Source organism: Tiliqua scincoides, chromosome 14 (genome assembly GCF_035046505.1).
Source record: "Tiliqua scincoides isolate rTilSci1 chromosome 14, rTilSci1.hap2, whole genome shotgun sequence".
In the NCBI taxonomy this organism is placed as follows: Eukaryota; Metazoa; Chordata; class Lepidosauria; order Squamata; family Scincidae; genus Tiliqua; species Tiliqua scincoides.
The window spans coordinates 7,990,133-8,007,720 of NC_089834.1; the positions used below are offsets into that span (position 1 = coordinate 7,990,133).

The window sequence follows — 17,588 nt, forward strand, 5'->3', positions numbered from 1 at the left end:
TGGGCCCTCACTTCGAGTATAATGCTCTTTTGTTGTTGAAAAACAGGATAATTATTTCAGATACAATCGAATAAAACAATAGAATCAAATGCAGAATTTGTCATCACAGAGCCGCGGGGACAGAAACATTTTTCTCTCCCACAGTATGTTGCCCAGACTTCTAACCGGTAAGGTAAATGCACACATCAAAAATATTTCTTGCAACTCATTTTCAGGATGGGAAGGGACGTACATTGTGCTTCAACCATTGTGCATTTTGTCATATGTTCTTGCTGTAAAATGCTGTGGAATGAAGGAGGCAGAGACAGGGAAAACAGTCCTGTAAGTTTCAGTGCAGCTCTAGGCAGAACTGTTAAAACCGCAGCCCAGAAAAAAAAAAAAAAAGATCAGAAAAATATTTTTTAAAGGGTTTAGTGAAAGAATACAGTGGGGTCTTGATATCCATAGTGGCTTGTTTCCACAACCCCCCTCCCACGGATACCAAATCTGTGGATGCTGAAATCCATGGGGGGGGCAGGATCAAGGTGCTGCAATGGGTGCCAGACACCTAGCCCACTGTAATTTTTAAAAAAAGGCTCCTTTGGGGAGAAGGAATGAAATGTAAAACTGGCCCATTGATTGAATAAAATCTAGGAGGACGAGTTGGTATTTTTTCCAATCTAAATTGGACTGAGCCATAGAACAGATAAGCGTAGGGAGCTTGGAAAGAAAGGTACAGAAAAAGAAACGAAAGGTTGAAAAGCAGCTTGGAAAGAAAGATACAGAGTGGGGAGCGGCAATACTGCTTTAAAACCGCCTCGCCTTGTAATTTTAATCTTTCTCAAAATCTCCTGCAGACATATATTCTTGTTGTTCCCCCACCTTGGGTTCTGAGTTCGAGATTATTCCAGTGCCTAACAGTCGCTCCCTCTCCACTCACAGTACTGAAAATGTGACCACACTATAAGTGAAAGCTTCCCCCCACCCCACCCCCTCAAGATGCAGGCCTGCTTCCATGGAGAAAATCATATAAAGAGCTGCCTCTTGGTGACAGCCAGGAAGCCCTTGGAGGGAAGAAGCAAGGAGGGAGCTAAGCAAACTTTCTTTCCCCGGCACAACTTCCTGACGGACTGCGACACAGGGCTTGTGTCAATCAAGGGTGACGTGTTGAATATATTACACTGATTTCGACATTACAGGCACTACAATGTGAGCCGGATCTGTCACAGTTTGTACAGAGAATCTGTGCTCAACATACAATTGAAGATAAAGGAGAGTTCATACGCTTTGTTTTCTCAGCCTGACTTTTGTAGATAGTCTTCTACCACCCTCTCTGGCATCACCGCACAAGGGAGTTTAGGGATAGGGCTGTAAATATCCCAAGAATGATATTTCCTGAGTTCCTCGACAGGCACATTAACAGGACTTCAGAAACAGCATTTCCAAGGAGAGTGGTCCAGTTCCCAACCAGTAACATCCTTGGAGGGATCCGCTGTGGGCTGAACTTCGATGTTTTATATTTTGGTTTGTCTCAAAATAGCCCTGTTAGTCCGATCTCACTTACTTTCATTTTACAAACAGAGATCAATTCATGAAAACGAACACCCATCCCCCACTTTTTCTATGATACATAATGTTTGAATTGCCCTTTTTGAGCACGTAAAGCACTCCACTGATGCCATTCTCACAACAGCCCTGTGAGATATTATTATCCCCATTTCGCAGTTGGGAAAGACTGAGGTCGAGGGGGAATGGTTTGCTGAAGTCCACCAAGTGAGTTGGTGCAAACCAAAGAAGCCCTGATTGGCAGCTCAGCCTTTGACAACACAATCCTAGGCACGTCTACTCCAAAAAAAGTTCCTAAAGTAATTACTCTTAGAGGTGTATTGGCAACCTTCAGTCTCGAGAGACTATGGTATCGCGCTCTGAAAGGTGGTTCATCTATCCAGAATCGCAGTGTGGATTCCGAGCCAACAGGTCCACCACTGATATGGTATTCTCCCTTAGACAACTGCAGGAGAAATACCTACTCTTAGAGGTAGATAATAGATAAGATAGATAAGATGCAACTGATAAGATAGATAAGATAGGTACTTTTTGTACATACAGTATTGATTATTGGTGATAAAGAAAAGCATCCCCAAAATTGTGAAGAGCGCTTTTCCTTTGGCACAGGGTTCCTAAAATGATGAGTCAGCAGGAGGGACAAGCTACTTGTCGAGGGACACCTGCCCCCCCTTACTCCCCCTCCGATGCAAAAGAAAATTAGTACCCACTGCCACTTGTTTACCAAGCAAACAAAACAATCCTCCTATTTATTTGACATCTGCTCTTGACAGGACAGCCCGCAAGAGAGTGAGCGTGATGGGGAACCCATCAGTAATTCCAAGCGGGCATTGCGACAACAGTCCTGGTACTGGCTGGAGCCCTTCCAGCAGCTGTCCAAAGAGCAGGGCCTGCTGCGCTGAACAGGAAAGCTTTTCAGAAAGTGCCAAGGACGGGCGGCTTAAAATAAGACCAGCATCTCGATGGCACGCAGCCATCCCGATTCACACAGGCCAAGCCGAACGCTCACACTCACATATTAGCCAGCACAGACAGCCAGGAAAGAGGGACTGTGGAATCCAATCCCTACCGGGCTCTGTTTATCCAGACAGTTTTTATATGCGGAGTCAAGCTTGGGAGTTTTCCCAGGGCTGGGAACACACCACAGAAGGGTGGAGGTGGAACCAGAGCCGCACAGAGCTCGTTTTCAAAGATGACAACATCCCCAGCAACAGAGGAAGAAAGGGGTGTGCTTGTAACACCCTGAGGCGCATACCAAGGGTCACTGCCCAAGCCCGATCACTTTCCACCCTACCGCCACAGGAGCTCCTGTCTGCATTCTGTTGCCATCACTTGTCTCCCAGTGATTGGTGATTTCAGAGCCAGCAGGTGGTGCGTGGGAAATGACTGTAGATGCATCTGTACCACCTGTATTGCCTACCTAGTATACCTTTATTTATAATTCTAATGTAAGTTTTGAATAAAAACACATAATACCACTTTCTGCACTTCTATGTTTGGAAGTGCAGTTTTCACCCATATTCTCCCCATTTCACAACTGGAGAAAACTGAGGCTGAGAGAGAGAGAGAGAGAGACAGACTCACCTAAGGCCACCTAATGAGTCCACGGCAGACGCAAGATTCCAACTGAAGACGGTCCCGACTCACAGCCGTGACTCACCATCCTGAATCCATTCAAATGGGAGTCAGTCCCATTGAACTGAACAGGCCTTACATCAAAGGCAACCTGAATAGGATGGCACTCTCAGCTACTAGTCCAGCCCTCTCATAGTTCTGTCTAACATTTGTATTTATGAGATTTCTTTAAAAGCCTAAATAGTTTTAGAACAAATATTAAAACTTTAAACCATATCCATTTTTAACCTATTTTTAAAAATTCTCTTCTTTCCCAGTGCAACAGCAAGGCTAAAAATAATGTATCTAGCCCAGAGATTTGTTTTAAAAAATGATAGACTGATAAAACACTGGTTAGAAAAGAACACTGGAATGTCCCTAAATCAAGGTTCTGCTGGCAACAAACCTTCTTGCCCTTCCCTTTTCCCATGAGATGACTGTCATGTCTTTCCAGTTATACCAGACCCAGAAACTCAGAACAATTCTTGCTCCTTTAGAGTTACACCCGTTTCATTACTACTCCAACAAAGTTTCACCTCACCTTCCCTACCCTGAGTCCACCCAAAAATTCAGTTTTCTTTACCAGCAAGGACCTTTTTTTTATGGCGATCTCCTTCTGGAGCTCCTGTGGAACTCCATGCCACAAGATGTGGGGATGGCACCTGGCTTAGATGTCTTTCAAAGGAGATTGGACAGATTGATAGAAGAAAGTCCAACACAGGTTACAAGTCATGATGACTGCATGCAACCTGCAATGCTGTTTTAGAGACAGCGTGTCTCTGAATGAGAAATTCAAAGGATTGCTAACAGGACACAGGTATCTTGCTATCTTGTGTGCTCCTGGAAGTATCTGGTGGACCACTGTGAGATACAGAAAGCTGGGCTAGATAGGTCCTTGGCCTGACCCAGCAGGGCTTTGATTAGGTTCTTGTCTGCCCTCTCCAAAGAAGTCCTACTCATAGTGTAGAGCAGGGGTGTCAAACCTGTTTCATACAGTGGGCCAAATGGCATTCATGATGCCTGCTGAGGGACAGAAATGATGTCATAAAGCAGGAAGTGATGTCATTAAGCAGGTCATGACCAGAAATAAGCACTTTTTCTTCACTTAGGCCACAATCCTAACCAAATTTCCAGCACTGAGATAAGGACAATGCAATTCTGAGGTAAGGGAACAAACATTGCCCAACCTTGAGGAAGCCTCCACGACTGCCCCCCAACTGCAGGGTGCAGCACATGCCCCACTGGCACAGCTATGCCAGTGCTAGAAAGTTGGCTAGGATTGTGCCCTTCGGAACTCATCAGTTGCAAATGAGAAAAATAGGCAAATCTTGATCATCTTTTCAAGACATGGGAGAGCCCAATTACCTTGCAGGCTGCCCTTTCAGCAGTGTGACACCTCAGCACAGCTGGGAGAGCCCGCGGGCCGAATAAAGAGTTTCCGGGGCCGCATTCAGCCCGCGGACATTATGCTTGCACTAGAGGGCAGAATTCTTAGGTCCATGCTGCCCTGCAGGTCCAGTCAGAGCCACCAGAGGGCAGACTTCTGTGATGCCTGTGCAGAATCCTAAAAGAAACCAATGGAAACTAATCAAACAGACCAACACTGATCACTTCTGGGTTCAGAGACATCGCACATGGCTTCAAACATCCAGGAAAGGAGGTCAGGGTGGTGGTGGGGCTTTTCCCACTGTGTCAAGCCTCCAATTTGTTTGAACTGGCATGGTGCAGCAAAGCCTAAAGACCACTACTACAGTGGCCCTAGAAACAGAGCAGCAGAACCCAGGAGAGTCTCCTGGAAGCCTGAAGTGACATCACAAGAGGCGAAGACCTATAGAGGTCAGTGTGCCATGAGATGAAAAATGCTGAAAATCACTGATCTACACTGTATGCGCCTTGGGGCACAGACCTGTCTTCCACTCTATGGAAAGCACCATGGCACTATAGAAAGAATAATGGATACAAGGTCAGTCTCTCTTTAGCTAGAGAGATAATGTTCAGTGCAGCTCCTCTTGGGCTCATTTCAGTTTTAGTTGGAAGCATCCATGTGAAGACACCAGTATGCATCTTTCAGAAATCTAATGCGTCGAACACGACTACGTGGAACAATCTACCCCATTCCTGGGTCTTTCTTTTGCATTGCCATCTCTGCCAATTGGATTCTGTCGCTCTCCCGAACAGACAGCAGTTGGGATCTTGGCAAGACTGGGTCAGGCACAGGTCAGCGGATGACAAACTCAAACCAGCTCTCTGTCTAGCAAGCATCTGGCCAAACAGCTCGGCCGCAGGAACCTTCATGGGGGGACAGATGGCCTGTTGGAGGCGGTGGAGGCTTCCCTGCACCAAATGAGCCTTGACAACATCTAACTTCTGCGTGCTTTGAGACAGTGAGGATCAGCCAATGCACTTCCCAGTGGCTGGAAGTCTGCCTTTCAGAGCTTTCTGAATGGCACCACAGAGCCGCCGCTAGTCTCTCCTCTCTTCCATTATTCATGCTACAAATGGAGAAAATGGCCTGCTGGGAGAGGATAAGGAGCATCTGAGCATGTGCTGTGTTATTTAAGTAGAACCCAACCCTTGGCCGAATATCAAAAAAAGAAGACACGCTCCACGAGTTTGCCATTCCCAGACTCCCCCCAAGTCATTGTGTGTCTCGGGATTCACAGATGCACCTTATATCACACACACACACACACACACACACACACACACGCACGAGTATCAAGGGAACAACCAGCAGAGAAAAGCAATACTTCTACTTAACGGTTATATAGTGTTCTCTGAGTGTGCAGAGGGCTTTCTTTATCTTATCCTGACGCAGTCCTTTCAACAAACCTGCAAGATATATCCACATTTTTACCCCCATATTAAAGCTTAGGAAGACTGAGGCCAAGAGAGAGAGACAGACTCCCCTAAGGCCACCTTGTGAGTTCATAGTAGTGTTAAGATAGGATTGTGGCCTAAAGCCATACAACAAGTAAGCCAATGGCCAAGCATTTTTAAATTTCCCAGTTCCTCCAAAGATTACTCCATATAGTAGAGATCCAGGCAGCCTATAAGACACGTGTAGATCTCATATGGCTGGGAGAGGATCTCGCAGAGCAATCGGGTCGGTGGGGGCTAAAGGGCCTTTCCCACAGAACCAACACACAGTCCCTCCCAGCCAGTTTCATGGGAGAGATCTCTGTGATTAGCTCTACTCGTGTGCGTGAGACATTTGTCACCGGTCCTATCTAGGCATGTTTATCCAGAAGTCAGGCTGACTTCCGAGAGTTTTACTCCCAAACAAAAATGCATACACTTGGAGCCTCAGACATTGTTTCTGGCCCTGTGGGATCTAATCAAGGATTTTAAAAGGTCTCCCATACAGTTGGGGAAATGTGTTTATTAAAAATGAGTGTCTCCCATGTGCTGTTTCAACACTCTGTCAATTACCACTGACCAGACCCCATAGGAGTAAGCCGGGGGTACATCCAAGGCAGTAAGATTATTTCATGCCTCCCATCTCATGTGCTGCATGTTCCCCAGTTACAGAACTCCTGTCCCAGTGTTGCAGTTTTTTAGGTCCTGATGTTCAAAAAGTGTTCCGATTGATTGATTGATTGATTGATTGATTGATTGATTGATTGATTGATTGATTGATTGAGGGAGCACTCATTAAGCTACAAAGCACTGCAGTACCATCAATTGATACTTATCAATTAGCACCATTCTTACACACAGCACCATTGCTCAGTGATACAGCCCCTGCTGATATACACCTCCAGAGCAACTCCAGAGAAAGTAAGGAGCATCCCCAGAAAGCTAAAGAGCTGTCCAGAAGCCTGGAGACCTGCCACCAAGCAGTGGAGACCATACTGAGTTTCGATAGACCTGTGGTCTGACCCTGTACAATGTGGTTTCCTGTGTAAAGAAACAAGAGGACAAATCTCTGCCCTAAGGAGCTTACAATTCAGATATTGGGACAACAGAGGAAGGGAAGGGGAATGCAGTCAGAAGGAAGCAGACAAAGCCTGCAATCCTATACGTGCTAACCAAGGTGTAGGTTCCATTAAACTCATTGGGCCTTACTTCTGAGTAGACATGCCTAAGGTGGTGCTGGAAGAACATGAGCTTAATATTTCAGTGCCATAGGCTTGTAGCTGAGTTACAGCAGGTTAAGGGAACTGAGTAAACAAAAACAAAACCCCAATATTATGCTCATGTTTGCTTGAACATTAGTACCATGCAGAAAATGCGGGGGCCGATTGCCCCATTTCTCTCATGCCATCCTTGGGAGAAGCCACCTAACAGACCGTTCCACAGATGGTGCCCACAGAGGCAACCCCTTGGCTCTCTGATTCACCAACACCGAGAGAGTGAGTGGGTGAATCTTGGAAGAGAAAAAATAAATAAGGCAGTCCAATTATAGAGGCAGCCTTTTGCCTAATGGGGAGAGGCTTGAAGGGGGACGTGCGCTAGACGGGAGTTCAGCACTAATTAGGGAAACCGGATCAGCCACATGCTCCTGGATGCAAAACAATGCGCAAGGCAGTGTGGCAAAACAGCTGATGTCTCTTGGCCTCTTCTTACCTCTCCACTGTTTAAATAATAAATACATATCATCCTTACCATTCTTTCAGAGTATTCTTTTTTCACTTTCAGATACCCACTGAACAAATCAGCCCGACAAGGCTATAGACAGCTTGCCCATTCATATGAAGTCAGCGCACTCTGTGAGAACCAAGAGGCCACAATCCCAAAGGATGCCAGTTGAAACTAACTTGCCCTTTGCCCCTTGGAATGCCTCATTATTGGGTGTACCTTAATAACTGACAAATTGATGTTCCTGTTGCTCGTGTTAAAACCAATATTGTGCCATCAATCTACATAGCGCATCACAACAGACAGCAGGACAAGACTCTGCCCCAAGGCACTCACAATACAGACACAAGGAAGACGGTAAAGAAAAGGGGAGTGGATAAACAGGGATAAACTGGGGAAGAAAATGCAATGCTTTCATATGTACAAGGGGGCCCATCGGAAGGGCACTCTTGGTTGTGGCCCAGTTTTTGTGGAATGTGCTCCCCTCAGAGATTCATTGCGCCCCTTTTTTACCTTTAAAAACATATTTTGGCTAGGCCTTTTATGACGATGTCATTTCAATTGGCTTCTGCTTTCTCCCTCAGGCTGTTGTCATATTTCATTTTGTTTTATTGCTTCTTAAATATGATTATATTGTTGCTCCCATCATATTGTTAGTATTGTGTTAAATATGATTATATTGTTGCTTCTTAAATATGATTATATTGTTGCTCCCATTATATTGTTGCTCCCATCAAGCTGCCTTGAGGCTCTTTGGAGGGGGAAGAAAGGATATATACATTTTCAAATAAATCAGCAGACTGCATGGATGTAAGTTTAGTGGCAGTAAGGACCAAAGCAGCGATTTTCAACCTTTTTCATCTCAGGACACACTGGCAAGGCACTAAAATTATCAGTGCACACCATTGGTTTTTTGACAACTGACAAAGCACACTGCACTTCTGGTGGGAGACTTGCATCCCCCAATGGCCCTACTAATATATGACACTCCCCCAAACTCCTGTGGCATACCTGCAGGGCATTTGTGGCACATCAATGTGCAGCTGCATACTTGTTGAAAATCAATGCACAAGGCAGTGGCCCTCAAACATTTTAGAGGTTTCTGATTTATAAATGCTAAGGGGTGTGGCTATAATGGTGATTGGGCCTCCCTCCTCTTAAAGGGACGTGGGAAGCTTTACATGAACTGGTGGGTCATGACCCACCAGTTTGAGAACCACTGGTTTAAACCTTGATGCACCAATTCTAATTTGCCCTGTTAGTTTCGCAAACCACAAAAAATTGGGTCATGACCCAATGGTGGGTCCCGGACTCGCAGTTTGAGAACTGCTGCACTAGGGACTGAGCCCTAGTAAAGGAAGGAAGGAAAGAAACAGTGATCTGGGAAGGCGTTCTCAAAGAAAGAACAAGAGACCTTTGGATGTGATAGAGCTGGAGAAGCAAAGACCATGGACAGAAGTATAAACTACAATACGTTACAGCAGCAATTTCCTGTGGAGCAGCAATTTCCAACTGGTGTGCCACAAAAGGTCTGCAGGTGTGCCATGGGTGCAGCTGAAAGAAAAACTCTTCCGGGTTCTGTAGCTCTAAAGAGTCAACAGAGGAAGAGGGACGGACAATTCATTACTACAGACAGTTATCCTAGAAACAGAGTCGCAGAACCTGGGAGAGTCTCCGGGAAGCCGAAAAGTGACATCAAAAGAGGAGAAGACCATCCAGGTCAGTGTGCCAGGGGAAGACAAGCATTGAAAATGGCTGTTGTGGGGGGGGCAAGGCTGCTTATCGGTTTTTCTCCGCAATGAGAACAGGATGTCATACCCTAGAGAAGAGATGAGGAGTCTTTGAAAGGAAGGCCCCATGATAGACCTGCCCTCCTCTCGGTTGTTTTTGAAATGTGGCACCTCAACTGGCCACATATGGACTTCCATATGTGGCCACACCCTAGATTTTTACATGGGCATTATAGCAGCTTCCTTTCTGATCCCTCCTTCAATTACCCCCAGAGCCTGTTTCGCAGCCACCACCATCAAAACATATTCATACAGGCTTTGTTTAAAATGATGTGCAGCTAAGAGTTCTCCCTTATTCCAAGAGCATGGGTGCTTGGCGTTGCTTAGCAACAACGCCGGATGAAGATGCGGGGCTTCTGTCTCCAGCGATGCTGAGAATCCTGTTCTTAGAAAAGAGGCATCGTGTTTCTTCAGAAGGGACCGGTGCAGCCCCATTGTGTGCCTGGACAACGGAGGGAATGGTTCTCATGTTGCCCCTACGTAAGCAGAATGTGGCGATAACCTTCTGCTGCAAGCATGTAGGTCAGGGAGCCACGATCGACATAGGTGAATGTCAGAATTGCTGTCTTGGCTGAAAACAAGAAGACTTCCAGCTGAACAAACTGGACCAAACTGGTGAACCTCAATAGACCATTGATTCCACCCAGCGTGGCCTAAACTGGCAACCCCATGCTGGTGGAACACGTGCAACCTGGTTCTGTTCTTTTGAAATGAAAAGGCATTTGAGGGAGGGAGGGATTTAAGACTAGCAAAGTGATGGAGTGGGAGGGGCTTTTAGTACTTTCTCCACCCACTCTGACGTGGTTTTGAACATCAGAGGCACCCTTCATTCACCCTTAGGCTGGAGGTGTCTATTGAGGAGGTTGCCCTCCTCCAGAAAGGCGCACCTGTTGTGTTTCTGCATGAGTCACTGACCTAGGTGTGCCCTTTCCATTCAAAGTCCATAGCCATGAGTCACACAGAGATGCAACAGACAGACTTCAAGTGAGGTTTGGTTATTCTGCCGCACCAAGAATGACCGGAATGGTCCAACCATGCTTGAAGCAGTGACCCAGGAGAATTCCCTTCCCTTAAAAAAAAATTTTTTTAAAGGTGATTGGGAGAAGGCAAGATCGGAGTAGGAAGACATGCAGATGAGGGTGGAGTGATAGGAACCTTTGAATATGTAGTTAACTTAGTTCTCGTGGAACACGGTTTGGGAAGGGGTCTTTTGACATTCTTAGAGCATTCTTTTGATCCCTGTAGGATCAAACCCCCACCTCAATTCCCACAATGGTCAAACAGATACCTTCAGAAAGGGCATGAAAGTAGCATTCCGGACACTACCACCAGTCACTCTCATAGATGGGCTGACCCCGACTGCCACACCACCCACCTATGTTCGGGGGGGGAAGCAGCCACCATCCAATTGGAAGTCCAGAACATAATCACCTTTTCCCACCAACTACCTTAACAGCTGCAAGCTGCTCATTGCCTTCCACAAGATGTCAGAGGGAGCTGGCGCAGCGCAGCAGTTAAGGGACTGAGCTGTGAAGCCAACGATTCCCCACCTCACACCGGCCACTCCTCTGGGTGGAACCACTTTGGCAACTTTTCTGCTGAACCAGAAGTATGCAACTATCCATCATCGTAACAAACAACTCACCAACAAAGGGCCAACAAGCCACTCCCTCTCAGCCTCAGTCTTCCTCATCTGCAATATGGGCATAATAATATTAATTATTATCATCCTCTCTCACACACACACACGTATACCGAGAACGTCATATCAGGACACATTCATTTCAAACTCTTTTGATGCTCTGTACATTCAGACACGTACAACAAGCAAGTGACAAAGCTCCAGCCCTGCCTGCACTCCCATCAGGAATGATTCATAACCCTGGAAGGCCGAGCAGCAGCCCAGGTTACTCCCTACACAAATGCCGGTGGGTGGCGGTTGTTGTTTTTTTGGCAAGAGAACAGTCCTCCTCCTTAGTCAAACGCACACTCCAGCCCATCCTCTGGAGCCCAAATAGCGATCCCCAATTTCTGATTCTTGGAAGCTGCATTTCCCATTGAAATAGATGCTCGAAGGAAAGCACAACCAGCAAAGTCACAGGCAGAAAAGCCTTCCTGGCGTCTGCCTCATGACATCACCTCTTCCAACCTCACACAAACAGGCATCTCTCCAGAGGGCAAGCTGGGGGGGGGGGGTGTTGTTAGGAAGGCAGCTGCATCTATGCATACAAAACGATGCTGAAGGAGGGGACCACAATGAGGAACACCAATCCCTAAGAGACATGGCCGATCCAGCCTGCCTGACATCAGGAGGGCAAGAGAACCATCGGCCCTATTTCAGATGGGGCACCCCTACCCAAGGAGGGGAGCCCCCTATTTCAAGACACCCCCTTCCAGAATCACAGCTTCACAGTACAAGCCATTCTTCTCACAATCCCAAAGGGGGAGCTGGGCTCTCCACGCCCTTCCCAAATTTCAGCCGCCCTGCACACATTGGCTGGTGGGATGCATGCCGCTATAACCCCTTCCATGCCACAGAGGTGGGTCTCTCGAAGGGGGGGGGGTACCAAGATGAGGAGGGCGAGGGAACCCAACTGCTTCTCATTGAGGCAAGTAGATAGGCAATAAATAACGATGATATTGTTAATAATGATAATACAAATAATGCATTAATTTTTCGAGGCAACGATTTCTGCAACCTGATTTAGCAGCACCCCTGCAACTTATGGGAAGGGCAGATTCTGCAGCATCTGATGTTATTTTAAGCCAGTCTTACCTGTTTTTCTTCTGAATGGGCATATTTTGGGAGCAGACAGGGGTACCCAGGTAGGAAATCCAGCAGGAGGAGGAGGAGGAGAAGAAAACACAGAATTAGATGGCATGGACCCTGCCCACCAAACCCCCTTTGGGGAGACCAGGGGGGGGTATGCATGATCCCCACGAACCCCCTCTCCTCACCTGGGTTCACCAGCTTGCTTTTGTACCGCAAGCCTGTGCTCATCTTGGGCTTCCTCCACCCAAGGGTGCTGGTCTTTGCTCCAGAAAATGATCCCTGCCAAGGTTTTCCAACAGGGTCGCCTTCCTCCTGGGCGATCCCTGCCCTGCACTACAAAGACTCCCTCTCTGCCTGCATGCCTGGCTCAGCCCAGAGCTGCTCCTGCAGCATTAACCAGGCTGGCCAAGGAGGGAGGGGGGGAATTAAACAGGAGAGGCGGGGCAGGAGACAAGCAGCCCTGCCCAGCCCACAGCTTACAGCCAATCAGAGCTCGTGTCTTGGACCAGACGTTTCCCCTCCCCACCAGCTTGCCCCTTGCAGTAGCCAGGGGTGGGTGGGGGGCTACTGCACCCAGACAATGTCGTGGGGAACCCAACCTCTTTTAAGTGGGCTTTTATTTTCAACCCATCATCAGCTCCTCCAGGGAATGATGGAGCATAGAGGAGAAAGACTCCTGTCCTCCTTGCAGCAGATTATTGCCTCCTCTTTCCCCCCCCAAAAATGGGGGGGGGGGCTTGGGTTATCTGCACATTCTCCTGGTCAATGTTGCCTTCTTCAATCTGGCTCTACCTGCCTACTTAGAAAGGGAAAATTTGACAAAGGGGACTGATGAAGTTCAGGGCACTGCTGCAGGTTTACAATGAGAACATAAGAAAAGCCGTGCTGGATCAGGCCAAATCTAGCCTCCCGTATCCCACAGTGGCCCACCAGATGCCTCAAGGAGCCCACAATGAGATATCTGTCCCCTATTGGCACTGCCTTGCATCAGTCACTCAGAGGAAGCCTACTTCTCAGGGCTTGTCACCTGTGATGGGCTTTTGTTCTGTCAACCTGTCCAACCCCCTTTTCAAGACTTCTAGATGGCCAGATGCCATCACCACAACATGTGGCCAGGAGTTCCACAGACATACCGGGTAATGAAATATTTTCTTTTGCCTGCTCTTGTTCACCCACCACTCAATTTTAGTGGACGTCCCCTCGTTCTGGTGTTGTGTGAGAGGGAAAAGAACATCCTTCTCTCCATCCCATACATAATTTTATACGTTTCAATCCTATTTCCCGCCCCGCCCCCACCAGTGCTTTCTTCCTGTGTTTAAAGTGTAGCCTTCCATCCACCTACCCACGCATGTCACACTTTAAAAAACTTCCCCCTTCTCGTTTTCCCTTTCCCACTGTTGGCTGCAGGGCTTAGCCTTCGCTGTCCTCATCTATTTTAACACTTGCTGATTAATCATTTCTCAAAAGGGTTGCTTAGAGCTTAGAAAACACTTTTCCTTCTTAACATTTATGGAGTGCCAACCACTGTACATATACAGGCGTGTTGAATGGAGTTGGTCCAGAACAGTGATTTTCTACCTTTTTCATCTCAAGGCACACTGAGAAGGTGCTAAAATGGTCAAGGCACACCATCTGTTTTTTGACCATTGATAAGGCACACCATGCTGTTGGTGGGGGCCTCATGTCCCCCAGTGGCCCTACTAATATATGACCTTCCTCCAAACTCCAGCGGTACACTTACACCAGTGTGCATTGTGGTGGAAAATGACCAGTCCAGAACAATGATTTTCAACCTTTTCTGTTGAATGACACTGACAAGGTATTAAAATTGTCAAGGCACACCATCAGTTTTTTTACCATTGACAAGGCACACCATGCTGTTGGTGGGGGGCTCACATCCCCCAATAGCCCAACTAATAAATGACCACCACCAGCAAATTCCCATGGCACACCTGCCGAGTATTCACTGCACTCCAGTGGGCCATGGCACAGTGATTGAAAATGACTGGTCTAGAGAATTTTCAGACTAGGGGCATCATCCGTTCAGCTCCAATTTTGGCAACTAAGAAAGTATTGTTGTACAGTAGCAACCCCCCATATCCACGGGAGATACATTTCTACTACTACCGTGGATACCCCAAACCACGGATAGTAGTGAACGCTATACTTGCTGTGGTGAGCAGCAAGAATGCTAGAGGCGTATAGCAAGTGACGGTAACAGGAAGTGGGCCACAGGACAAAGCAATTTGTCACGAGCACAGCTGGAGAGGAATCTGAGAACTGTGGATAACTGAAACTGCGGAAACCAAGTCTGTGGAGATGGTGGGGCTACTGTATTTATCAAATCCCCATCTAGCCCTCCCTTCTGAGGTGCTTAGAGTTACATTCATTTCCCTCTTAGCCTCACACCAACCCTGCGAGGTAGGACAGGCTGAGAGATAATCGCCCACCACCCCAAAGATAACCTTTGCAGCTAAGCAGAGATTTTTTTAAAATTTTATTGTAAAACATTTGTACCTCACCTTTCCCCTTACATTTCAGATACCCAAAGTGGCTAATAAAATTATTTATATGGCACTATCAAAATGCACAGCATGTTATGAAGAGTAGAAACAAGTCCCTGCCCCAAATCCAGCCCTCTAAGCGAACTGGCCTTGCCTGTCGCTAAATGTCTCACTTAGCTAAATGTCTCACTTAGCGCTAAGATTCCACAGTAACAATTTTACAGCTGCCTTATCATTACAGAACATCTTCAAGTTGTTGATCCAGGAGCAGCATATCTGGCAAATCACCAGATTGTGTTTTCACAACAAGGCAGTAAACAACAACTTTTGTGCAACACAAATTGGGCCTCCTCCTGCCTGCAGCCCCTTTCCTCCATCTTCCGCTGCATCTGAAAGAGGCCTGAAAACTGCAGAGATAAAAATCAGCACGTGAACCCGAAATAAAGTTGGAAAGCTCGTTTTGACTCATTCACGCCTTCTGTTTTCCGAGCGTATGATGATTCAAAGGGAAATTCAGGATCCAAAGCTGGGAATCTTCCAGACACACAGCTTCCGATTGGGCAGATGGGAGTTGTGCTACTATCCAAGGATGGGTGTCGAGTGGATGATTTTGGCTACAGCTACAGAATCCAGACATATGATAGAACTTTTACAACATGAGCATTTCTGAATAGCATTTGGCCAGTTCAGAGGATTCTCCTGCCAGACACACTGGAGAGGGGTGCAGGCACCCAGCATTCCCCCACCCCAATCTGGGACACCATCTCACCACTGCTTACTTGCACAGGGCAGTTAGATCAAACCAGTGGCACCCAGGGATACAAAATTTTTTAACACCCCCAGGGCCTGAACAGCCCCCCCCCAGGGCCAATGTCCAGAACACTAGGTAAAAACTAGAAGTGCCTTTCTAAGGCCTCTAGGAAGGAAGCCATGCACAGCCTCCCTCCACTTCAGACCACCTCCCAGATGATCCTCCAAGTGCCCACCTGCCTTGGGATCCACCGTTGGGGGTACAGGTTGGTACCCCTTCAAGTCATGGTACCACGGGGTAAGGCAGTCCCCTGTCCCCCTAGCTACGCCACCGGATCAAACAGCTCCTTAACACAAAAATGAATTATTAAACTAAGGGCACAATCCTAACCAGGTCTACTCAGAAGTAAGTCCTATTTTGTTCAATGGGGCTTACTCTCAGGAAAGCGTGGTTAGGATTGCAGCCTAAGTAAAGCAGTATTTAATTCATGCTTGAATAACCCCTGCTAACTGGGTAAGAGGCACTTTTTCAAGTGGGTGGTCCTCTTTTATTTAGCAGGGGGAGAGTAATTGGCCCACCTCACCCCAGCACTGTCTGTTCTAGTGGCTGTCTGCTGGTATTCCTTTGCATCTTTTCAGATTGTGAGCCCTTTTGGGACAGGGAGCCATTAGATATTTGATTTTCTCTGTAAACCGCTTTGTGAACTTTTTGTTGAAAAGCGGTATATAAATACTGTTGTTGTTGTTGTTGTTGTGTGTGACTTGGACAAGCCACCCCCAACTCTAATTAGTCGACATCAAGAGGGTGTGCAGAAAAGTGTTTTCTGGATTGATGGGAGTCTGGAAAGGCCTTCTAGAAAGAGTTAACTGTTGGTTAAAACACAGTGGTGGTTGTTTTTTTTTCCTTCTGAATTGACACAGTAATACTTTCAGCATTTGTGCAGGAAGGGGTGTGTTTTCAAGACGTGCCACCTTAAGTCTTGGTGTTTCGTGCTGTTCCTGTGGCCATTACATCAGTTCTCCTGTCACCTCCTCTACATAAGAGACTTCCCCCAGAAGACCACAAAAAAGAAACACTTAAAAAGAGTTGGTCTCTGGCCCGACACGTGCGTAACCAAAGCCACTTTAAACAGTCTCAAATTCTCTGCCCAACTCTAGGAGTACAGGGGGGAGGGGGGGTAGAGAAAGGGAAAAGACCAGTAATGGGTTCCATATTTGCACAACTTTAAAGGCTAGACAACCACAAACCATTAGAGTTCTGCCACACAGTCAAAAGACACAGTCACCCTAATCAACAGAATAATAAAACTGCATTTGACTGTCTGCTTCCAAATCATATTTAAATCTAATTCAGACTCAATGGAGAATGCCGATGTGTGTACAGAAGGCATGAAGGCAAGTTTCATGGCGGGTCTGCTTTTGCCCTGTGGTGCAAGACCATTCGCAGCAACTGTTACCCTGCACATGCCCAATCTTGTCTGATCTCGGAAGCTAAGCAGGGTCAGGCCTGGTTAGTACTTGGATGGGAGACCGCCTGGGAATACTGGGTGCTATAGGCTTAGACCACAGTCTTTCAAGATTGAAGGTTGCCAACCATCTCCCTATACTGAACACTATCTCCCGATCTCGTCTGATCTCGGAAGCTAAGCAGGGTCAGGCCTGGTTAGTACTTGGATGGGAGACCGCCTGAGAACACCAGGTGCTGTAGGCTGATACCATAAGTCTTTTGAGACTGAAGGCTGCCAACCAACCAACCAAGCAGACCATTCTGAGTAGTCCTTGGGGATCAGGCCAAAGGGACCATGTGGTTTTACATCCCATTTCCCTCAGTGACCAAAGAGCAATGGCCACTCCATAGGAATCTAAGCATGACCTTTGAAGGATCTAGCTAAAGTTTGCATTTTAACATACACTTGCATGTGTTTTGACAAGTACTGGGAAAAAGTCTCCCGTCTGGTACATATAAAAAAAAAACCCAGCAGATTCCTCTTGGACAGAGGTCTTCAAACATTTGGGTCGTGGCCCAAACGT

General features: G+C 46.9%; 1 pseudogene; it reads left to right on the top strand.

The window, feature by feature from the left end:
- Window positions 1–17,145: 17,145 nt before the first annotated feature.
- Window positions 17,146–17,268, top strand: LOC136634565 (5S ribosomal RNA; annotated as a pseudogene).
- Window positions 17,269–17,588: the final 320 nt, after the last annotated feature.